The sequence below is a fragment of the Rhinolophus sinicus genome, linkage group LG01 (genome assembly GCF_036562045.2).
Source record: "Rhinolophus sinicus isolate RSC01 linkage group LG01, ASM3656204v1, whole genome shotgun sequence".
Taxonomy (NCBI): Eukaryota; Metazoa; Chordata; class Mammalia; order Chiroptera; family Rhinolophidae; genus Rhinolophus; species Rhinolophus sinicus.
In genome coordinates this window covers 33809747-33836538 of record NC_133751.1, presented here as the reverse complement: position 1 = coordinate 33836538, position 26792 = coordinate 33809747, and positions in this window count along the sequence as shown.

The window sequence follows — 26792 nt, the reverse complement described above, 5'->3', positions numbered from 1 at the left end:
CACTGGAATGTTGAATAAAAGATGTCATCAAGTGGTACAATGCTTGATTTGTTTTTTTGATAGCTTGAGGTTAATGGAGAACAGGGGAGAAGAGGAAATGGAAAAGAAATGACAGGCCAAGAATTCTTATCCTAGATTGAAGATTAAGTTTAATCTTTAGTAAAAGGTTTAAATATAATCTAGAATTCTAAAATTAATTCTAAAAGTAAGGCAGATTTTTATCAGGGTCATTAAAGGTACTAAGTTATAACTGTGATCACGTATTTATAGTACAAGACTGCGTATAGACGTATTCAGACTCCTTAATGAATGAAATAAATAATGAAACTCAGGAGTTCAGTAGAAGTTTATCTAACTCAGTCATTCACCACTCTGTGATAATCAAGCTGGTGCAATAGTTACATTGCATCAGGAATCATAGGCAAAGACTGGCTTGTATACTCATAGTTTCAGAGTTTTAGCTATGAACTATGCAACTAAATCAACATATTTAAAATCAGTATCAGATCTCTGACGACAGAGGAAATGAAATGCCATAGATTTGCACACTTCCTTATCCTTTATTACCACTTTGCTGCAATTAGTGCTAAGAAAAATTTGTTCTAAGTAATGTTAATAGTTAAGCTTAAAAAATGTTATGCTCAAAATAGGTCTTATTTTTTTTATTTTTCAAAAGCTTGCCACTAAAATGTAAAAAGTATTCTATTAATGGATATCTCAGGTCCTTTAACCACCTAATATTGTGAATATACAAGAGGAAGATATATCAGAAGGATAATGTATATCAGCAAATTGTTATTTTGGCCATTTGTTGTGAAAGCCTCTAATAACATTGCTTAAAACTGCCATCACCTAATTATGCATTAGAAACCTTAGTTTATAACAATGACTTATCTGGAAATCATTTTGTCAGTTTTATGGTAACACTGAAGTTTTATCCTGTTTATTAATCATTAGTCCAGAATCATAAGCATGATTTCATTGAAAACATAAATACAGTTAAAATATCACAAATAAATAATTATGCCAATCAATGGTAAGATGACTAATGTCTGTTTTCTATTTCACTTTCACAAATTTATAACTTGCATATTACTGAAATACAGCACATCATACCTGAAATTATAGAATATGCAGAGTGATCAAATGGTAGCTTATGTTTTTGAATTATTTAAAGTTGGTGGGAGGGATGCATGAAATTTTATATTTGGACTCCATTTTATTAATTTCTTCACTGTATTTATTAAATGTTTTATCATGTTCCAGAAGTCATGTTGCATTTGTCCGAGGTTCCATGCTTTCTCACTAGCACAATGAGAGTGGCACTCAAGTATCAGTTCAGATAATTTGAGGAGCAGTCAAGTTTACAGTCAGACAAATCAAAGGATGTGAAGCAAAACAGGAAACATTTGTTACTTGACATTCTCAAAACAGAAAAAAAATTGATTAAGCTTTCATGCAGTTATGTAAATTCTGATAGAAAATTATTAAATTATCTATACAAATATTTATCAAAAATTTATAAGAAAACATAGGGTTCTGAACTCATCATTTTAAGGTAAACTGAAAATACATCTTTAGTATTCTTTGAAAATCAACAAAATCAGAAAATGATTGCAACTGGCACTTGGAATAAGCACGCGTTAAGGTTGACGTATGAGATAATTACAATACTTTGCAGGAAAATCTAATAAATCCCAGAATTGTTATTTTCTAAAATCTATTTTTATGGAAATTAGAACCTAAATATCCCATTTATTATAGCAAGAGATCTATACAAGTGTTTCTGACAGACTCAATCAAAAATTGTGTCAGCTCATGAAAAGCAACTGTTTCTGAAGTATTGGTAAAAGTATTTTCTAAAACTGAGTGGTTTAATATTAAAATGTAGCAAATTTTATAATTTTCACAACAAAATTAACTTCAGAAGATTCAGATACCTGCTTTGACACAGAACTCAAGAAAATAAGTCAATATAATAACATTTTAAAACACCTTTGATCATTTGTTGCTTTCATTTTTATATCCCACATATGAATGTAATCATGGTTCACAACTTTTTCTATCTGATTTATTTCGCTAAGTATGATAGTTTCAAGACCTATCCATGTTATCGCAACTGGCAATGTTTCAACTTTTCTTATGGCAGAGTAATATTTCATTGTATATACCTACCAGATAACAAACAAACAAACACTCATAGACACAGACAACAATTTAGCAGTTACCAGAGGGTAAGGGGGGAAGGGGGTGGTATATATATATATATATATATATATATATATATATATATATATATATTATATATTATATATGTACACATCATCTCATCCTTGAGAGATAATTTACATTTTAGAATCCTAGATTAAAAAAATAATAATTTGTTTATGAGAAGACTGATACCAGTTAGAATATTGAAGTCTCATTGTTTTGTAGAATATCTTCCATATCTTTTCTTGGTTAATTTTATTTTTGATCTTTTAGAATCTATTAGAATTTACTATTTTATTCTGGTGTTCTGCATTGCCACAGGTAGTCTTATGGTTGTTAATTAATCCTACTCAATAGATTACTTGAACTTTAAAATTTGTTTCCTTCAAAAAAATTAGTTCAAAAGAACTGTTTAAAAACTTTTTCATTAATAACTTGCCTCTCCCATATTATATGTTGCCTCTCCAATATATTTGTTTAGAAAAACAAAGCAAACTTCAGAACTATTCAGGTACATGTTTCTATAGCATGTACGTATTTATTGATTGATTGATTATTTCCCATTTCTTTGCTTTTTGCTATGTTCTAGCCTCTTGAAGTCAAACTTCTGACAGTTCTAGTCAGTGCTCTATATTAAACATAATATTACTAACTGCAGATCTTTCTTATTCTATTCTTCTTACTTTTTCTTCAGAGCATCCTTATTTTGTCAATGAATTTTATCATTTAAAAAATATCTGAATACTAATTACTTTTGTAAAAATTTTCAATTATTTTTACTGTTCATTTGGTGTTTTTTTTTTTTTTCCTTTTCTTTAATGTTGTACCTTTTACTATGTGTTTATGCTTGTTTGGGCATTTGTACCTAAAATGGGAACAGCCTGGTTAAATAGTAGCAGGCAGGAGTTCCCTTTGCTATTATATTCCCCAATCATTTTTGAATGGATAACTAGGTAGAAGTTTAATATCTACTTGTATTTTCCCCACAAGGTTTTACTTTAAGGTCTATGGGGAGGTGCCAAAAAACAAACTGCATCCTCCAAAATTTAAAAACAAGGAGCTTACTCTGCAATAATCATACTAAACACTTTAAATCTCTGAAATAGTTTGTTTAGTTTCCTCAGAGACTTTTGCTTAGAGATCAAAAAGAATACTGGAGAGCTGGTGGAGGAGCATGGGAAAGATAAAGCTGTTTCTGCACAGATGTTCAATGAATCATTCAATCCCGTACCCTACTTTTCACTTCTCTTTGTATCTCCAAACTCCAATTCTCTCCAGGATTCTGAAAAGTCAGCCTCCCAAAGTCACGTCAGTCTTCCCTTGCCAATATATGGAAGGCAGCTTCTTGTTTTGTTCCATCTATCTATACACTCACGTCAATGTTTATAATTCTAAAACATGTTTAAAATGATATTTTAATAGAAACATTCTAACTTTACAATTGTAGATTTATTTAATGTTGAATTTACCCAATTATTTAGATAGGATTTTAATAGAAACAAGATAAAATTTTATAAGCTCAGTTTACAATCTTGAATTTGATTGATGTGGGGATAATAGAACGCTCAGAATATCTTTTTACCCTTTCTTCCCCATCCCAGGGCCTGAAGCAAAGGACCTTTGGCATATTTGGCTCCAATTAAGACTTAATTACACTTGCTATTCATTAATTGCTTTACTTTCTTAATCTTTTGCCTTAAAAGCCTGTTTTCTTTTTAGTAGTATGCCTTCAGTAACCATCATTAATTGTTTGGACCATTTTCTTCTTGAGTATCACTTCCTTGACTGTTTTATCTCAAACTATTAATAAAACATTTCTCTAAAATTTCAACACACATGTTCATTGTTCCCAACCCTTGCTTATTTATATTAAGAATGGATATGTCAGGAAATGGTTATAAGGATGGTATGATGGTCCATTACATTTTGAAGTCAGTAGTAATGGAAAAAAAAAAATTGAGTAGGTTCAAAAGACATCAAAGTGTAAAATAAATAAATATATATATATATATATATATATATATATATATATTAAACAACCCATGGGGTTGGTTTTCCAATTCATAAAATTAAATGACTAGAGCTTATCATTTTATAAGCTATAGAACATGATGAGTACATTTGAGCAAGATATCATAAAGTCAGTTTTGACATTTTGCAGTTTGAATTTCTTGCAAGACATACATAGACAATTGTATAATGAGTATTTGGGACCGATGGGTAGCAACTGTAGTAAAATTAAAAAGGAGTCATCTAGGAATAAAATACAGAGTAAGAAGAAAAGATTGACTAAGACAAGGAGGGTATTGATAAATTTTGTCATGTAATAACCTGCATAAAGCATGAGATCTCAGAAAAAGAGAATAAATTGGAGCATCAAGAGAAGCAGAGGGAGAAGAAAAAGTGTTGAGGGAGCTGCAGGAAGCAGGAAGCCTAAGGGATCCTGAAGATCATAACCTAGCCAACAAGGAAAATCATAGGCAATTTACTTAACCAACATACCATTTTTAGCACCTACTATATTCTAGGTTTTGACTAGGCCCTCGGGATGTAATGAGGAAAAAACAAAATAGTTCATGGCCTCAAGAATTTTAAAATGTAGCATGAATACATGGCCATTGCACAATTAAATGAAGTGTGGTACATGCCAAAAGAGACAAACGTAGTATGCTATGTGAATGTATAAGTATAATTTGGGTCATGCATGCCATTCTGGAAAAAAAATAATGCTTAAGCTGAGACTGAAAGATGATCAGTACATCTTAGCCTAACAAAGCTGGAGTCTTGTGCAATGTCACAGAGCAGAGAAGAGGAAATCAAAAAGAGGAAAGTAGATGGGAGACCTCAGAGAAAATGACTTTTAGCTTCTCTGACTACAGTGTAAATAAAGAAATGAAAGATTAGCATATTAGAATAGATTTCCAAATGTTCTTACAATGTACATGCATAGCTGAACCTGTTTCCGATGTGCTAGAGAGGAAAGAGGTGGTGTAGAACCAGTTTCCATGTAATCGATTGATATTGGAAAAGGTTCACTCGTGCCCTGTATGTTTGAGAGTCAGATAGGTCACAGTCTGAAGCTTTTCAGTAATGTTTAAAATTATTGATGATCACAGTTTTATAGATTTGATAACAAGCTTTTAACTCTTTTACAGTTTGGCACAATATATGAATTTAAAACTCAATAATAAAGACAGAAATGATTTGTTTTTGAAGTTTCTACACCTCAATTTCACTGGCAATTTTATTATTCTAGCAAAAACAGGGCAAACATTCAAGTAATTCTGAAAAAGTCTCAATAATTCCATTAAATTGAGGAATATGCATCATCTTAGATAGATTATTTTCTTAATAACAGCTCTTAAAGTTAAAGCATGAAACTTTACAACATTTTAAGTGATCCACATAGTTTTCTTGACCTTTTAGCAGACAGTTTTCAGGGAAAAGATCATCTTGGTAAGTTCTAAAAGTCAAAAGGAAATCTAAAGGCTATTTTTAAGAATCGGAAAAGGCCAGACTACTTAAAATCTTGAAACATTGTGGTGCTTTTTTTTTTTCACACTACAGAAACTGCCTTAAAATAGCAGATTCAGAATAAAGTAATTTTAAATTTGTCACTATGTGGCAAGTTGCTTTTTAAATTCTTAAATAACTGCTTCTTCTTTAGTGTGTTAGAGATTTGAGAGAAATAGTTTACTTCTGAGTTACTTAGTATGTGACTAATAACAAAAGAGCTAGGTATATAAAACACATACACATACACACACACACACACACAGAGAGAGAGAGAGAAGGTGCCAAAAAAATGTATACACGTATTCAGAAAGGAAAAACTGTATTAATGTATACCGATAACAAAAGATGGATACAAGTCACATTTGACTTCTTCAATTACAAGAGGTGCTCCAAGTGGTTACCGTCAGTGTCCAGACACTTCTGATTACGGCGAACTACTGCTTGAGCAACGTTGACCAAAGTGTTAACATCTCTTAAGATGTGTATACATTTTTTGTTATATATACACACATATAGATAAGTTAAAATATATAAAATATAATATGCAATACATGTTACATTATGTAATATATAACGTATAAATATATGTAATATATTTTTGTATATGCACACACATATATACTCATGCTCACATGCATGCACAGACACATTGAGAACACTAGTGATTAGTTTTGGATGTTTTTGTTACATCAATTTGTTTAACTAATAAAATTTTAAGAAAAAGTTTACAAACTTGAAGAGAATGTTCATATTTCATATTTGAAAAAACATAAAAACAAAACTGAAATAAACCTTTTGACATTGTATGACTTTTTTAAGCTAAAAAGAAACTCACAGATTAGAACTTCAAGTCAATTTCAACAAAGACTAAAATCAAATGTAGATGCCATAGGGACTGTTTTGAAGGAGTGGATTTTTGAGCATTTGTTACCACTTTATCCAAAATAAACAGGTTTCATTATATACTGAGGTCCTGTTTGATGTTGATTTTTTTTTTAATCATAAAGAAGTAGCAGCAAACAAAATTGGGGGAAGGTGAGGAAGGAAAAGCAAAAAAAAAAAGATATTTATTCCAAATCTAGTCTTACATCATCACTAAATAAAAGCAAAGACAAAGATTCAAATATGATGGGGACTAGAGCAGTATCTGTGACCAGCCCCAGAATCATGTTGGTTACTCCATCTCTACCCCCATCTATCCAGATATTTTGGTTTGCTTTTCAAGGACAGGGTCACAGACTGATGGAAGTAGGAAAGGTACATACATATGTTTACTTGTTTCTTTTTAATTCCTTTTATCTGTGTGATAGAATGATCACCTTTTGGTTAAATATCTTTTAGCTCCTCTAACTTGGTGAGATAAATGCCCTTTATCTCAAGGGAGAACAATAGCTTCAATGAGGGATCCTTTCATCATCTCAACTCTTTGATATCAAAGACTATTTAAAACTCTGAAGTTCATAAACATTAGGTTATCTAGATGTAGTTCAAACATTTCTTAAGTTCTAAATGGAAGGGATTTAAAATGTTTTAGTAGCAATAGGTCTGTTTACAATGATATATAACTCAACTTAGAAAATGAGAGAGTTGTAAATTAAATATGAGGATAGCATAGAAGTTAGTGAGTTTATTTCTGTCTAGGAAAAGGAAGGTCAGAGAGAGCTTCATAGAGCAATCACTTATAAAGAATAGTAAGTGTTCTTGACTTGCCGCAATTGTCTTTATTATGCTGCACTGTAAGCAAACCTGCTCTTTGATCTGGAAGGACGCACTATCTCTTTATTCCAAGGCTGTTTGCTATACAAACATCCTTAAAAAGTTAGTCTGGAACTAAGGTAGTCGATACATAAATGTGAAGGGCTGATGGAAATATGAGGGGCTGATGGAATTGTGAGGGGCTGATGGATAATTGTTCCCCAAGAGAGACAACTAGACTGCAATAAACTGGGTGAGAGATGTTCTGTGTCTGGACTAGGGAAGCAACGTGGCAAGTAAAGGAAGAGGAGTAAAGTTAAAACATCACAGAAGTGCATTAAAAGAGCAGAATAGGGGTTGCTTGGGAAAGGGGTAAGATGAATATCTGAGGATTTGGATATGGATAAAGGATACATATTTTTGATGGCAAAATAACTATGCTTGGGTTGATGCTATCTTTATAATTAATTGACAGGGAGAAATGGCCCAGAAATTTAGATATAAATGATTCACAAAAGCATTGTATTTATTATCATTATTGAGACAGGTTAGTTAGAGACTCCTTGGTCGACTGAGCAAAAACAGAACAAAAACGGAACATAGGACAACTGTGCCAGGACAACCATACCAGGACAAAAATGTCATCAATCATAATCTGGGAAAATTGGGTTTGTTTCAATGGTCTCCCCCCAAGCTGAGGAGTAGAATGAGTCTCGGAAACATCGTATCCATAGGCACCCACATCCCAATCTCCCCCTCCCAGGTAGAAATGAAGGTTCATAAACATAAGCTTTTTACCTTAACTAGTGGACATCCCAGCTTGGGGTACCTCCTCCTGCTCGGTAGCTGTAACTCTTTGCTTGTTATAATAAACTATCTTCCTTGTGCAACTTTTTGCCTCTCCCTGTTCTGTGTATCCATTCTTCAGCTCCATGAGACTATGAACCCCAGCACTCACTAAGCAACAAATCCTGCATCATTTGGGGGCTCGTCCAGTATCTGGGAGAAGTAAATGTTATCTGTGGTTGTCTACTTGCCCACTTATGGACTTTCACTATTTTTGTCTCTTTCTCCTGTCACACAAATATTGGGCCTCCGTCAGTCAGTTAAAAGTGAATAGTATGGACACCAATCTTAAGACTCGGAGGATAGTTGTTGCAGAAAGGCTCTGGTCAATCCCCTCTGGCGCTGAGCCGTAGGAACGTTGGCCATAGTCTAACTGCCTTTCCTCTTGCCTTTTCTCTTGTGAAGAAGGGACCCCGAAGATGACATGAGGTTGGGGTGAATGGCTCTTGGCAGCAATTGAGGGGCTCTGGGCGTGGCTACTCCGTAGTGAATCCCAAAGCCTCCCTGGGACTTCCCCTGGCTCCACTGCTGGGAAGGGTGCCGTCCGGAGGCTCTCCCTCCTCCTCTTTGCTGCTTTCTCCTACACCTCTGCTGTTATTTTTCCTTTCTGTGAGGAAGCTGAATACTGGCACATGGCCAGGATGGTGGGCCTTTGCAGACAGCTGAGGGTCCCTGGTCACAGCTACTCTATGATGGATCCCAAAGGTCTCTCTGGTCCCTTCCCAGGCCGACCGCCTGTAAGGGTACCAGTGGGACGACTCCTCCATCTATACTGCTCTTTCCATCCTGTCACCTCAGCTTTTGAAATTCTGGTCCAGGGTCTCTCCCGGATGAAATCTCCTCAACACCTTCCACCAGCCTCAAGATACCTTAAGGTAAGAACATGGATCTTTGTCTCTATAGGACATCTCTTATTGCTCAGCATAGGATTTTCCAGCATTTAACTTACCTCCTCACATCATCTGACTGGGATCTTCTCCAAAAGTTGCAGTGCAGAGGGGTATGTCCTGACACACACCCTAAACCCTCCTGTTGCTTTTGTGATGCCTCTCTTAATTGTTGGCTCTCCAATAACTGTCTAGCAGCTCAAGTGCATCAGCGACAGCACCCCTGGGGCCCTGAATATTTTGCTGCTTTCCTTTTTCATCTTTGCTTCTAACAACCACCTGCTAAGATCCTTGGAGAGAAGCAGCATATTCCAGATACACTTTACCTTAAGGAGGAAGTTTTATCTGAAGCCTTTTGGGGCTTCCGTTTCATCTTCTTGCTCCCTCTTACCTATTGGGAATCAAAACTCCCCCCTCGACTTTCTGCCCAGACGGCATGCCTTCTTTACAAGCCTTGAGTATATACTCCCTCCTTAAACATGTGTATTTAGAAGGTGACTATTATATTAATCATGCCATCAATTTTTGTGATGCCCAGAGTCAGGGCATACATCCCTCTACCTTAAAACACCTCATTATCATCCACAGCTTTTACCGGCCTGTGGGCCAGCACCAGACATTCAGGCAGGGACACACACACGAATTTAGGTAGGTGCTCATCTGAGGCATAGGCCGGCTGCCCAAGTAAGCATGAATAATCCTGGCACGCCATGTCTCCCCACCCGCCTCGGAACCAGTCTCACGGTGTCCATGGCCCACACATATAGGGGACACCCTAGTGCAAGTTGTAGGAGATGAATTGCAAAGTGAAGCCTTTCTGTTCTTCCTCCTTTCCTGATGGGCAATAAGCCCTCACATGCTTCCACACCCCTCAATTGTGTCTTGAAACATTGGGACAAATTTGATCCTTAGACTTTGAAGAAGCAGTTTTCTTTTGCTCCGAGGTTTGGCCTCAATACAAGTTGGAAGATGGGGAAACTTGGACTTCTGAGGGAAGTACTAACTATAATACTATCATGCAATTAGATTCTTTTTGTAGGCGGGAAGGCAAATGGTCAGAAATTTCTTATGTATAGGCTTTTTTTGCCCTAAGGGACAACCCAGATCTCTGTAAGAAATGTAGAGTTGACCCGACTCTTTTGGCCGTGATCTCTTGCCTCTCTCCTCCTAAGGAGAGCCTTCCAAAGGAACCCCCAGCAGGATCCTCCTCCCCTGAGGAGGTCCCTTTAATAAACACCCAGTCAAGGGATCATCCCAAAGCTCTACACCCTACTCTTCCTCTGGAGCAGGTTCCTACCCCAGCTCCATCTTTTTGCCCTCCATATCTGATACCTCCTGTATGAGGACGCTCCCAATTAAAAACAAATGTCCTTAGTTCTTATGAGGAGATGTCAGGAGAATTTGGGCCTGTCAGGGTTGCAGTCCCTTTCTCCCTACAGGATCTCAGACAAATAAAGGAGGACCTAGGGAGATTTTTAGATCACCCTGAAAAATATATAGAAGCCACAACCTCACCTAGGTGTTTGACCTTTCTTGGAAGGATGTTATGTTACTTTTAAATCAGACTCTCACTGACTCTTTGAAAAACAAGCAGCTTTACAAGCAGCCACAAAACTTGGAGATGATCAGTTCCTAACATGTCATGATGAACAAACAAAACGAGACCCCACTCTGAAGCCTTTCCCTACAGGAAAGCAAGCAGTACCTACTACAGATCTACAGTGGGATCTTGATACAGCCATGGGAAATTGGCAGAGAAAAGTCTTTCTGGAATGCATTTTAGAGGGTCTGAGGAGAAGGAGGACTAAGCCCATTAATTATTCAAAACTATCTACCATTAGCCAGAATTCAGAAGAAAATCCCTCAGCCTTTTAGAAAGACTCAGGAAGCCCTAATCAAGTTCACTCCTATTGGGCCAGACTCCCTTGAAGCAGATAGCCTTTTAAAGGATAAATTTATAACTCAGGCTGCCCCAGATATCTGCAGGAAGTTACAGAAATTGGTCATTGGTCCCAAAGGCACCTTGGATCAGTTACTCAGGGTAGCCAACACTGTTGTTTACAATCGGGACCAGGAGGAAACCCAGGACAAGGAGAGGAGAATAAGAAAAAAGGTGGAGGTATTAGCGGTTGCCTTACAGACCACAGCTCAACAGGGTATCTGAGGGAAGACTGACTGTCACTACCATGGACAGTCTGGTCACTGGTGAAGGGCATGTCCACGGCGACTGAAGCTAACTCAGAAACCTTTGCAGCCCTGTCCCACTTGCCAGGGGATTACTGGAAGTCAGACTGTCCCCGGAGGCCTCCACCCCCCTCGAGGGACTGATGGGGCCAGGGGCTTCTACCAATGGCTCCCTTATCCCTATTCGCTTTCAGGACTCCCAAGGCCCGGGTAACCCTAGAAGTAGAAGTAAAATCCATTGATTTCCTTCTAGAAACAGGAGCCACTTTCTCCATCCTCCCTTCCAACGCAGAGGCCCTCTCCAATCAACATGTTACAGTCCGTGGAGTCACGGGCAAGAGAATTACTAAATATTTCTCTCAGTCCTTGGCTGTACATAGGGTGACCTAACGTTCTCCCATTCTTTCTTGATTATGCCAGAAAGCCCTACCCCACTATTAGGAAGAGACATTATGTTTGAGACGGGAACTGTGGTTCTCTTAGTGTCCGAATGTCCTCCTAGCTGCCTCCTGGTAATAGAAGCTGATATCAACCCTGATGTTTGGGCCTCACAGGGGGTAGTTGGTTGTGCCTTAACAGCCACCCCAGTACACATCCATCTTAAGGACCCCACTCTATATCCTAGCTGGAGGCAATACCCTCTAAAACTTGAGGCACTGAAAGGACTAACACCCATCATTAACAATCTCAAACAACAGGGCCTTCCTAGAGAATTCAGTAGCCTTTGCAACACCCCCATCTTAGGAATTCCAAAATCCAATGGAAAATGGAGATTACTTCAAGACCTCTGAGCCATCAACGAGGCAGTTATTCCTATACACCCTGTAGTTCCAAATCCTTATGCACTCTTTGCCCAAATATCTGAGACTGCCAGATGGTTTACAGTTTTAGGCTTAAACGATGACTTCTTCTACATAACTGTACACCCTGACTCACAATATCTCTTTGCTTTTGAGGACCCTGAAAGCCAGGTTTCACAGCTCACCTGGATGGTCCTTCCCCAGGTATATAGTCTTCATCTCTTTGGGCAGGCCCTCTCTAAGGACCTGTCAGACTTTTCTTATGACAGTAGCATACTCTTACAATATATTGATGATCTCCTATCGTGTGCTCCATCTGAAGACCTCATCAGCCGAGGTACCACTGCTCTTTTGAATGTTTTGGCCTCTCGGGGCTACAAGATTTCTAAGGCCAAGGCCCAAATGTGTCAGACTTCTGTCAAATACCTTGGGCTAATTATCACTAAAGGGGCTAGGGCCCTAGGAGAGGACAGGATCTGTCCCATCTCCTCGTATCCCCTACCTAAGACCCTTAAACAACTAAGGGGCTTCCTAGGCATCACCAGCTACTTCCCCCTATAGATCCTGGGATACAGAGAAGTGACCCACCCTCTCTATCAACTGACTAAAGACACTCAGACTGCAAATACCCACCTGTTGCTCTGGAGCCCTGAGGCAGAATAGGCTTTCAGCCTTTAAAACAGGCTCTTTTAAGCATCCCAGCTTTAAGTCTGCCCACGGGAAAATCCTTGAATTTGTGTGTAACAGAGAGAAAAGGAATGAGTTTAGGAGTCCTAATACAGCCCAAGAGACCCTCACAACAACTGGTGGGCTATCTAAGTAAGGAACTGGACCTCATGGAGTGCAGCTGGCCAGGAGGTAGCAGCAGCTGCTCTTCTGGTCCCTGAGACAACCAAGCTTAAAATGGGACAAGACTTAACCATTTATGACCCTCACAGTATACAGAAACTATTGAATGTTAATGACAGTCACTGGCTGACAGATAGCCGCCTTCTATGGTATCAAGCTCTTTTATTAGAAGGTCCTGTAACCCATATATGGACTTGCTCCACTCTTAATCCTGCTACTTTCCTTCCGGAGATGCAGGAAGGATTAAATCATAACTGCCATCAAGTTTTATTACAGACTTATGCTGCTAGAGCAGATCTACCAGAAACACCCCTAGACAACCCAGATTGGACACTCTTCACTGATGTGTATAAAATGCCATTCAGAGAGCTGGATATGCTGCTGTTACTTCACATAATATACTAAAAAGTGCAAGCCTTCCTTGTGGTGCCAGTGCACAACTGGCTGAGCTAATAGCTCTCACCCGAGCATTAGAGTTGAATAAGGGAAAGAGGGCCAATATATGTACTGATTCAAAATATGCCTTTTTGGTGTTGCACGTCCATGGCAGCATCTGAAGGAAAGGTGTTTCCTAACAGCCAATGGATCACTCATCAAATATCACCAGATTAGTCGATTGCTACAGGCAGTACATTCTCCTCAGGAAATAGCAGTTATACACTGCAAAAGACATCAAAAGAGAAATGATGAAATTTCTGAGGGTAATAGATTAGCAGATTAAGAAGGTAAAAATGCTGCCAAACCCCAGTTTATATTAGCTCCTCTGGTTTCGGAGAGGACTGTAATCCATATTAAGCCTCAACATACCCGATGTAAACAAGACTGGGCTAAGACTAGAGGTTACACTGACTAACCTATGGGTTGGTTACAAGGAGAGGATGGTTGTTTACACCTTCTGTCTGCCCATCAATGGAAAATTTTGACAACTCTCCACTAAACCTTTCACTTAGGAAGGGACAAAACTTTACAAATGGCTCAAAAATTATTCACAGGAAAAGATCTTCATAAGACCATTCAACATATTCTTTCATCCTGTGAAGTTTGCCATTAGAATAATCCTCTTATGCACCCTCAGACACCCATAGGGATACAGAGACAAGGCAAATGCCAGGAGAGAATTAGCAATTAGACTTCACCCATATGCTCAAGGCAAAGGGATATAAGTATCTCTTACTGTGGGTAGACACCTTCACCCACTGGGTTGAAGCCTTTCCTTGTAGAACAGAAAAGGCAATGGGAGTAGTTAAGGACCTCATTATGGAAATTATACCCAGATTTGGCCTCTTCAAAGTGATAATGGGCTTTCCTTTAAATCCTCAGTCACCGAGGGTGTTTCTAAGGCCCTGGGCAAAGACTAACATCTGCATTGTGCTTGGAGACCACAATCTTCTGGTAAGGTAGAAAAAACTAATGGCATCATCAAAAGACATCTCAGAAAATTATCACAAAAAACTATTCAACGTTGGATAACCTTACTCCTCATAGCTCTCCTTTATGTTCAAAATACACCAATTTAGCGTGGTCTAAGCCCTTTTGAAATGTTGTATGATAGACTTTTCTGACAATTGATATCCTGATTGATCATGAGACTATAGAACTAATGCAACATATAACTTCTCTGGCACAGTTCCAGCAAGCCATCCAACAATTGTCAGAGGCTCAGCCTCGAATGAATTAAACATCCCTATTTAACCCAGGAGATGAAGTTCTTATTAAATCTCTACCCTCTCTGTCTCCAACACTAGATCTGGTATGGAAAGGACCTTACACCGTGATTCTCTCTACCCCCATGGCAGTCAAAGTTCCAGAATTTGACTCCTGGATACACCACTCCTGAGTCAAGCCCTAGACAATCTCACTCACATAGTCCGAAGAGGAAGATACAAGTCCTACATATTTCTGTCAGCCTTTAGATGACCTAAAACTTCTACATCGCACAGATAAGTGCACCGATGACCAAAGTTAATTTTTCAAGAAGTATACTTGTGGGTTTTATCTTTTTAGCTAGTGGTTTTATTCTTCTTTTTTCTATTTCACTTACATGTGCCATCCTAGGTGGAACCCCCTTTTTCTGCCATTACTTGTCCTGGATAGGTCTGGGAATCGGAGTACTCTGTGTTGCTTTCCTGAACTATATTTTAATTGGCCTTTGGAGATTCTCTGATTTTGATGATTTTACCATTTAATACATCTTGTTTTGTTATCTAGTCCTTCTCCTTCAAGAGGAGACTCAGAAGAGCCTCATATCATTTCAGAGAAAGGAAAACGTGTGGGTTTATTTAGCCAAACACGTAATGAATGTATCCTGCTTCTGCCTTGAAGGAGGGACTTATGTAGGACAAACTTTCACCTCCTGTTTAGCAGGAGTTTGCACCCCTTTAAAGCATATAAAAATATATACCGTCTTTCAATTTATTGATAAACCCATAACTTATACTGATATTTACAGTTGGAGTCCCACTAGCAACCAAAAGGATGGGGGAATGTTTTCTTTAGAGGTGAGAACTATAACTCCAGATGATCAGTGTGTTGTTTTTACTGGCTGCTCCAGACAATGTTTTGGTCTTTCAGCCACTTATAGCCTAAATTGTAGCTCCACCATTTTTATGAGTTATGCTAATGCCCATATCAAATTGCCAGCTGGATGGTTTCTCATTTGCAGAAAGGTTGCTTACTCTTATCTTCCAGCTTACAGCATTGGGGGACCATGCTCTCTCAGACAATTAACTGTTTTCTTTCCCCAAAAGCCCCATCAAGGTAGACACCACAGAGAGCTTACTTTAGATCCTAGCTGCAATGGTGATGTACACTTATTCAGTCCAGCTGAATATGTGTCCTTATCTCTTTTTGTGGTTCCTGCCATGATCACTGCCTTAAATGTAGAAACTAGTCATATAGCTTGTTCAATGGCAAAGGCCCTGAATGCTGCTTCACAGGCACTTCATCCCATGGGACAAGAGTCAGGTCAGAGAAACAGTTCTTGAAAACAGAGCTGCCATAGACTACATAGTCTTCAAACATAATCAAGGATGTGAACATTTTAAAGGATTATGCTGTTTCAATCTTTCTGACAATTCTCAACTAACTGAGGATAAAGTTCAACAACTTCATAACGTAGTTTCCAACATTAAGCAGTGGAGGATTTTTTAGCATAGATCTGTCCTTCCTTACTTCCTGGCTCCCTAGCTTGCTGGGACTTAAAGAAGTTTTTCTAATTTTACTTTTATTCATTATTGTAAGAATTACTTCATGTTATTGCCTACAGTGTATCTCGGCTCGCAGACCAACCCTCGGTTGGCTACGATGGCCTGGGAAACAACACTGCCCCCATCCACAATCGCTCATCTACCGAGGTTCCCTAGATAGACCTCTGGACAAGCCCTAGCTCTCGGTCTCTCTACGCCCCTCCTCAGCCTGAAGTAGCCAGAGCGGTCATGGCCCGCACTCCCTAACGGCAGTTAGGGTTTTGTCTTCAGAGGGGGTATTGAGACAGGTTAGTTAGTATGACATCAGGCAGTTAGAGGCTCCTTGGTGGACTGAGCAAAAACAGAACACAGGACAACTGTACCAGGACAACCGTACCAGGACAAAAATATCATCAATCATACTCAGGGACAAATGGGTTTGTTTCAATGGTCTCCCCGCCCCCCAGCTGAGCAGTAGAGTGAGTCTGGGAAACATTGTATCCATAGGCACCCACATCCCAACATCCCCCTCCCAGGTAGAAATGAAGGTATATACACACAAGCTTTTTGCCTTAGCTGGTGGGTATCCCAGTTTCGGGTACCCCCTCCTGTTCAGCAGCTGTAACTCTTTGTTTACTAATCAACTATCTTCCTGTGCAATTTTTTGCCTCTCCTTGTATCCATTCTTCAGCTCCAGGAGACTACGAACGAACACCGGCACTCATTAAGCAACACATCCTGCATCATTATCAGTTAAAATATTAAAGTTTTTACTTTGAAATTAGATGTAGAAAATACTATTTCCTTTATAAGGGATATTATATTTGTTATTAAACCTTATGTTGGGTTATGGTATTTCTCCCTATCCTTTTTAGTTTTTCTGGCTGGTCTAACAAATAAGTTGACAAAAGATTAACAGGAGAAGAGATTCAAATTTAATTCATATGTACAGAGGTCTCATACAGATGGGACCTAAAGAAATGACCAAAGAAGGAAGCTTTTATTCTTTTTAGACAAATAAATGATAAATTTGTGAGGAATTGACAGGACAAAGAAAGTTAGGCTTGGGTGCTTAATTAATAAAGAATCTAAGCAGAGTTTGGGTTTAGGGTAGTAAATTAGTAAAAAAAAAAAAAAATAATAATAATAATAATATGCTATCTCTATATAGGCTACTAGACCCTGAATTTCCTGTTTCTGTCAAGAAGTATATCTTTCTATCTCCTGCTGCAGGGAGGGTACATTTCACATGGGACATTTATTTCCTGCTTTTAGGGGGACAAAAAGGAGGGTCAGACTGTTTTTGCACTAGCTGTTTCTCAACTAACTTCATTCAACATAATCCATATGCCAATTTGCCATATTTTGGGGTGGTCTTCCCTGAGCCCTAGCTCTTATATATAATAATTAATTTTGTTTCACAATCAGCACATTGGATGGTAAGTATACTACAGTTGTTAGAAAAAAAAAGACTATATATATATATATATATATATATATATATATATTTCCAGAGCTAAATGATAGGCAAGTGTATTTAAATAATAAATAACCTAGAATTTGATATACATTTATCAAACAAAACATCCACTTAAGAAATGCTAAGATAATGGTGTAAGCCAATCATGGTTATAAATATATATGTTCCACTATGAGAAAATTACAATTATTATTCACTTCATGTTGTATATAAATGATAGATACATGATTTATTTTAGTTGCTGCAGTTGACAATTTTCTTATCAACAAAAAAATGAAATCCATTACTTTGTATATTAGTAATCTGAACCATAAAAGCATACAGGATTTAAACAACAGCAAGCTTTATTTGTACTTGAAGAAAATCCAAACTATGTGCCAAAGGAAATGGTAATTATGAGTGAAAATTTTGAGTGTGATTTTAGATTGATAATTAAAATCAGTTTCAAAATATGCAAAAGCAAGCGAAATCATCATCTACTTTTTTGAAAATATTTAATTTGTAAATTCATTGTAAAGTAAATCCTAAAACAAGCAGTGGTACAATAATTTCCATGAATTTGGGTATGTGTATTCATAGTCAAACTATCAGCTCTTTAAAAATGGATTTATAACATTGGGGGAGGGGAGGATGAGATTCTTGACAGCCTTAGGCTGTGTTCAGAAAAATCAAGACCTCTGTTGTTATTTCCAGTTTTAAAATTCTGTTTTCTTTTGTTTTTAAAACGTTATCACCTTACATACATCATTTTCTAAAATTTGAATTAGAGGGATAGAAAGAAAGTTGGGTGGGAAAAGGTTGAAAAAAGGAAGCACATGAGGCAAGAAACAAGCCAAGTCACTTGGCTTGCTTGCACAAAGTTGAGGGCAACCTTAAAAACGCCAAAGAGAATGGGTAGGCCACCCCCTTTCTCTTTACTTTATGACATGAAACTTCAAAATCTCCATACTGAATTAACCTCAATAGTTTAAAAATTATGATGAAACAAAGCTTCCTATGGAAACACTTCATATCTCCTATTGCTTGAGGATCATCACAACTATTTGTATTTTAGAACAATTATCTGAATCAAAATACCATAAAACATATTTAAAACAAACACACAAACAAGCAAACAAGGAAAGGTCTGACTGAGTCTACTGATGGTTTGTGGCCTAGAAGGACTTCAATCATTAAAAAGGAATGGAAAAAAAAAAAAAAAAAATGTAGGTCCAGGATGATTCTAGTGGACAATTCACGTCAAGTGAGTTCACAAAATATTCCTGTTTCATTTCACTATACAGACAGAGATTCTGAGGTAGCTGGGCTTCTTTACCTCTTAACTTCATGACTAGAACAAAAAGACAGGGAAGAGGCATTGTTTCTGCCCCTCCCTCCTCCTGGGCATCTGCCTATCAGTGGTATCCTCCGAATTTTAAAGGTTTCTAAAAACAGAGGTGAGCAGTTGAAGAATTCTCGAACACTATCTGTGGGCTACTCCCCATCCTACAGTTAAACAAGATGTTTAACTTCCTTAGAAGTTAGTGCTACTCTTTTTAAGCAAACTGATTAATATTATTAAGAAATTAATACCTTTTTTCTCCCACAATTGAAACCTGTGCTCTTTCTGACAACATACTTAAAGCAATTAAAGAGCTGACAGCTACTCAAATAGACTTGAAATGCTTTTCAAAAGAAAAGGTAATTATTTTATAGCTATTTCTACTAGTCTTAGGTCACAGTACTAATCAGAACGAATACGTCAGTGATATATGCAGGAAATAATGGGCATTACAGTTAGTGAAAAAAAAATTTCAACTGAAGAACTAAAAGGAAAATAAAAACATGTAACTATAGGCAATTTGCATGACATTCCTTTGGAAAACCATCTTTTATTGGTCAAATAAATGTATAAAATGTTAAGTGACAGATTTATTGTATTGAGAAATAGGAAATGCACGTGTAAATGTTATATATTTTTTGGCAATGGTTCATAAAACATACATTGTTGAGGTAAGCATTATTTCTTGAAATTCAATAATAAACCTAAATTTTTTCAAAGCACAAAAATAACTTTTGGAAGGAAAGGATAGCCACTTGAAAATGTTTACCTGAAGGATAATTCTCTCTTTGTAAAAGGATATGTCTACCATTGGCAGTGTAGGTACTCATGGAGAAATGGAGTAGTCAACTGTTCAACAGGATTGGAGTGTTTAATCCACTGATCAAAGAGAATGATACATTTCAGAGAGAGGAGACCTCAAACTTTATCTTTATTTTGTAAATATCCTAATGCAACTTCTTGAAAGTGTTTGAGTAATTTCACTCAAAGGAAGGATATGTTACTGAAAATACATATTATCTTATACAACTTGATAAGTGATATGTAAATGCAGGTTGGTTAGCATATTCCCTAACATTTTTACATTTCTCTTCATCTTAGGAAAAAAACATTTTCAGATGAAAATAGCTAATAGATAGAAAAATAGTGTCATATAAAAATATTTTACTGAAAAAGGAAAGACAAAATTAATTCACATGATTTAATTTTGATTTTCATACTTAGGAGTTTTAGACTGTATTTTTGTTTTTCTTCCTTAAGAATGAAGCTACATAATACATTCACATTTAATGTATAGTTATTAAGTTAAGCTAATTGATAAGTTAATCATTTTTATTTTCCATCTGTAATCCTGGCTTTTAATTGATCCAATAGGTACACAGAAAAGGGCTACAGTTATAAATGCAAATTAGAAGATAATCACTTTTTTTAGGATATTTGAATTCATCATCTATGTGATTAATTTTTCTACTTTTCTGCTAGTTTTTATTTGTTTATTTTATAACACTGTCCTAGGATAGATGAATTATGTCCTGCATTAATCATGCTCTACTTGAAGATGGGGTTAAGTTATAAGAAATGCATCTTTAGATGATTTTGTCCTTATGTTAAAATCATAGAGTGCATGTACACAAACTTAGATGGTATAGTGCACTACACATCTAGGCTTTATGATATAGGTTATTTCTCTGTAAGGGAGAAAAAATAATTTTCCCTCCACCCTTCTGAGTTCTTGTTTGAGACATCCCTGTAATAAAAGATAGATTAACGGAAGAAAACAAAATTTGAATAAAATGTATACCATTGTATACATGGGAGAGACCCAGGAAAACTAAGTAACTAGCCAAAATGGCTGAACTCACCACTTTATATACCATCTTCACCTGAAGCCAAAAGTTGTTAAGGATGGGGAAGTCAGTCATGGGAGGTTACCAGGAAAAGTACAGTACACAAGGGCATGGTTGTCATGCACATTTAAGTCATTGCCTTCTGCATTGATAAGATTTTCTAGAGATAAGGTCATCCTTCTCTTCACTGTACAGAAAGGGAGATACCCTTACAACTGGAGATTTTCCTTACAAACATAAATGTCTTTTACAAAGGATAAATTTACTTTGTTTTCAGAGCTTCTACCATGTCTGTGGTTTCTTACAATTAACCAGGCTAAAATAATCCTTATGCCAAATAAACATATTTAGGGGTAACAAATTATCTTCCCTTACAGTCTTGTATAGTATGTTCCTATACTGAATACTGTAGGCAGCTGTAACACAATGGTAAGTATTTGTGCAATGTATTGTGCTATAACTTTACAAAGGACATGAGCTCACTGGGTGATAAAAATTTTTCAGCTCCATTATAACCTTATGGGACAACCCTGATACATGAGGTTTGTCATTGACCATAAAGTGGTTATGTGGCACATGATTGTACCACTATATTGGCCAAAGACCAATCACATGAAAATAAATTTAGAAATCAAAAACTTGTACATTGATAAGTCTTTGGAGAATGCATTATTGACATATGACACAAAACTATTTGTTAATATTTCTCAAATGGTTATGGAAAAAATGTTCTGTATGGGTTTAAGGTTAAGACTTAGGGACAATGTAAAAAGTAAAATACATCTTACTTGGGATTAGTAATTAAGATGATTTGGAAAACATCTAAGATCGGGAAGCATAGCAGGAATGTAAGAGAGTATACAAAGTCTATGTAATATGCCAGAATATTGGAGCATATAGAGAAAGATGCTATAACAAAATACCATATATTGGGTGGTTTCAACAAAAAACAAACAAACAAACAAAAAAAAGCGGGGGGGTGGGGGTGGGCATGGCCAGTTAGCTCTGTTGGTTAGAGCATGGTGCTAGTAGCACCAAAGTTGCCGGTTCAATCCCTGCATGGGCCACTGTGAACTCCGCCCTCCTTTGAAAAAAACCAAACATCATTTATGTCTCATAGTTCTGGAGACTGGGAAGTCCAAGATTAAGATTTTGTCAGGTTTGGTTTCTAGTGAGAGCCCTCTTTCAGTTTTCAGAAGTCTACCTTTCTGCTGTACACTGCCATGGTGGAGGTGGGGTATGGAAGGGGTACAGAGAGACAAAGACAGAGATATCTCCTCATTCTTGCTGTCACTCTTGCTCTCGCTCTTGACACTCTCTGTTTAATAAGGACATTCATCCCATCATGAAGATCCCACCCTCATGACCTAATCTAACCCTAATTATCTCCCAAAGACATTACCTCCAAACACCTTGTTTCTCTGGAAATAAAACCTAGCTGGACAGTCAGCTTTAATGTGTCTTTTGGAAAAAAAATAAAATAAAATAAAAATACAAGACCCGGTATTATATTATATTATATTATATTATATTATATTATATTATATTATATTATATTAATTATGTTATGTTATGTTACGTTACGTTACGTTACGTTACATTACATTATACCTGATCTTATATTATAGTAAAATAAGAACGGGTCTATATTAATTTTTGCTCCAAAAGATGCATTAGAGCTGATTATCCGGCTAGGTCTTATTTTCAGGGAAACATGGCTCATCACTTTGAGGATTAGAATTTAAATTAATGAATTTTGGGGAAACAGAAGCATTTAGTCCATCACAATAACTAACAAGAAATTCCCATCAGTGAAGGAGCAAGGTGATTAAGGAATTTTTACAAGCACTGATGGATGATATTTAATTTTTATTAGTTTTTCTACAATATTCATGTACTCTGTTCACACAATTTTAGAGTAAATCCTTTTCCTTGCACATGCTTTGTAAGTCCCCGCCACCACAATCACCCAGTGGGGAAAAAAAAAAAAAAGAGAGAGAGAGAATATCCAAGTCGGTGTGGAGCAAAGAAAATAGTAGGATGAGGTAAACCCTGGGTCATAATAACATTCCATTGAGGCCAAGGATTGAAATCCTGGCTGTTCAGGTACAAATAAACATGAGGTTTCTTATAAATTCCAGAAATTGTGGAATGACTTTGAACTTCATAAAAGTCAGTTGATAAAAGACTTAAATTAAATTTAGCTAGATCTCAAAATATCAACCTAATATCTGACTCACAATATTTAGTTTATATTGATGTCCTCTTGTGATTGAATTTTGTTAAAAAAAAATTCTACAGTAACAAACTATTTTACAGTAATTCACTTTTTAAAATAATTCTTAATACTTTTAAGATATGAAAATTTGATTACTTGTTGTGGACAACTGCATGCTTTGGGCACTATTTTTTGTTGTTGTTCTTAACAATTGGTCCAACATAGTACAGGGTTTTAATCGTTAGTCTAAATTCTTATTTGCTTAAATCTATTTAATAACATTTTAGACGGGGAATTTGAGGCAAGCTATGCTGTGATAGAGTTAAGAAATATTTGTGAGATTTTGGATGTGAAAAACTAATTAAATTTTGCAAGCAAATAAGGAGATGGTACTTGTAGAAATCTGGACAGCTACTCAGGTATATCCTCAAGGAGTCATACAACCTCCATGAATTCATTATAGTCTCAGTTTTGATCCCAGTCTTGTGGTTTCATAAATTCTTTCCTGCTAGTGTCTCAGAGTCTTGATGTGTGTTGATTCATACCCACAAATCCTACAAGAGACTGAAATATGCAGACCATATAGTATTTCATGTATTTTTAAGCTAAATTATAAATATATTACCTAAGAAATTAGTTCTTTGACTATGCTTGAGTAGGTCTTTTCTGAGTAGGTTACTTTATGGAAAAGGAAATTATCAAAAAGTCCTGTGCTGAGAAAGGACTTACAATAAAAAATGCTAATTATTTGATTTAATATTTTATGGCATTGACCTTGACAGTAGGATGTTTCCATCTCTAAAACAGAGGTAAAAATAATTTTTAAATCTTCCTGGTAGATGCTCTATCCCATAGAAGTAGTAGGGACATATATTTTCACTGAGTCCTTCTGCTGCTTTGTTTCTCACAACCAGGGTGGCACCGTCAAATATGTTTATGGGAGAAGTAAAGAAAAGGAGGGCAGAATTTTGTACCAGTTCTCAGTTTCTAACCCCAGGAGGAGACAGCTGCACAGGGTGGACCCATATCAACAGATGAAACAGAGAGTTATACTATCAGCACAGAGTGGATCAGCAATAAAAAGGTATGAATCATCCTGTTGGTACCTCTCTTTATCCTCATTGTAGCATGGAAGTTATGCATATGTTCTCCAAAAGCCACACAGAATAAAAGATAGTGAATCTGAGATCCCGTAATTTGCAGGAGAGTCCCTGTGGCAGAGGGAGAAGTACCAGACTGCAAAGGATCTGTGGAGGACTAGCTGCCCCATAGATTGTATGGAAAATATGGCGGAAGAGCAAAGGTGTACACAGCACTGTGGAGCAAAATCAAAGCAGTACAGAAGGACAGACACTGAGCCCTGAATAAGCCAAATGAACAGACCACGGGATCAACACTTCGGATTTCAGTAGCAGATGCCAACAAACTGTATAGAACCCTGAGAAAGGCACTAATGTGGAAGTCAGAAGGCATAAAAGAAAGCAGCGGATTCTGAGTGTCTGCGTTCCAGGTATCCCGACTCCTTCTACTGCAATTGGAGTCAGCCAACTGTCCTTTTAAGGAGTGAGAGAATATTCCAGAAGATTGGATTTTTACCTAAGAGAGTACCTAAAATAAGCTATTTCAATTAGAAAAGATTGACACAATACTGGATTTTATGTAATATGAGAAACCATAATTTGTAAGATGAAATCTAATTTTAGAGACGGTAATTTGTAAAAAAAATAAAAAAGTACTTTAAGGTTGAGAAAAAGACTATTAATAAATATACTTAAAATTATCTGTCACCCTTTATCTTGTCTTACAGTGTATTATTTTTGGTTCTCTTGCTTGGACTAAATCACATTTAAATGGGACCTCTCAATGCTTAGAATAATGAGCCATAGGCATAATTGTCTGTTCAATCAGGAATTATTTCAGCAGTCTAAACAATTAACCTGAATTAAGAAGCATTTTCATAGTTTTCTTCCTCCTAAATTTCTATTTTCTGCAATGCCCTACTCTCTTACCTCATACATATCTGACATCACAGACTACAGTGAAATTCTATTATCCCATTTGTTCTATCAGCATGGAAAAGTGGCTCTCAACACTGCTGAGGTTTGGGATATATTCATTAAGTGTGCTTTAATTAACACCAGAGCATTTGCTAAGATAGTTATTTGGATTTATGATATAATTATCAATATGAATCTAGAATTGAAATGTGTGTCAGGAAACACTTAGTTGCTTGTTTACAAAGCTCCTCTTTTGAGATATGTATAAATGCAACAAGAGGGTTTTCTGGGTTCATGTAGCTGCACTGCTAACTCAGGTTATTTCTGTTCAATTCTTCTTTTTCTTAGCTATCTTTTATTTAGATTTCAAATTTATTGATGCATTCTCCTTTTATATTTGCAATAGCCAGGAGTGTACCTGATGTTCTGAGTGTATTCTACACTATGTGTTCATTTTGGGGACTCTTCACACTCTATTTTGCAAGTATTTTGAAATTTGAGTTCCCCCTTCTATTATTTCATGGAAATACTTCTTTCTATACAGTTATAAATATTTCTTGATGGAGATATAGCCAGATTTACTTCAACTGACTGAGTTATTCTTAGGTTTACTATACATTTAAATCAGTGATCTTCATGTGTGGTTTTTCCTATCCAATAGAAAGACATTTTAAAATTTGTGGAAGGTTTCTTTGTTTTTTCAGAATGCTTGTGAGCTCTTCTTATATTCATAACTGGAGAACAGGATGTTACATGTCTTGGTATATATTAAAACTATCTTACACAGATAAGCACTAGGCCACTGGACTTTCAAATGGCCTACAAGACATGGTGTTAGTGATAAACCTATTTATAATTTATTTTAATCCGAGCTTTAATTATTTCATATATGAATGGGAAATATTTTTGCATAATTTAAAATACATTGATTTTATTTTCAGAATATAAGTACTAAGGGAAGATTATATGATACTGTTCATAGTAATTTTTGTTTGAATCTTACTATGATATTTTTCACTGGAGTTGTGATACAACATATCTTTACCTGTCTGTATCTGTTGTTATTGTAGGAATAATTTGTTGTCATTATATATATAAGAAAAAAAGAAAAGAACCTTGACCTAACTGTGATACCTTATATAAAAAAATTACACATATATATATATATATATACACATATAAATAAATTACATATATATATATATACAAATATATAAATAAATGTATCATAGATATGATTGTAAAACAAAACAAAAAAAATCTATAAAACTTTTCGTAGACAATATAGGAGAGAACCTCGATGACATGGATTAGGCAATGGTTAATACACATGATGCCCAAAGCAAGATGAATAAAAGAAAACTTCAGAAATTAAACTTTATCAAAGTTAAAAATGTTTGCTATGTGAAATACAATGTTAAGAGAACAAAAAGATAGGCTGTAGACTGAGGGCAAATATTTACATGTCATATCTAACAAAGGACTTATATCAACAACACATAAAGAACGATCCCTTTATTTATATTCTCATTTAGTTCATATATAATTATCCCAATTGTCTTAGTTCTTTGATGTTGTTTTCCTTTAGTCCTTTGAACATAGTTAAGACAGTTGTTTGAAAGTTTGTTTGCTTTTCTAGTAAATCTATGCCTGGGCTTCCTCATGGATGATTTCTATCAATTTATTTTTCCCCGTGAATGGGTCACACTTTCCTGATTTTTTATGTCATGTGATTTTGTTGTTGAAATCTTGACAT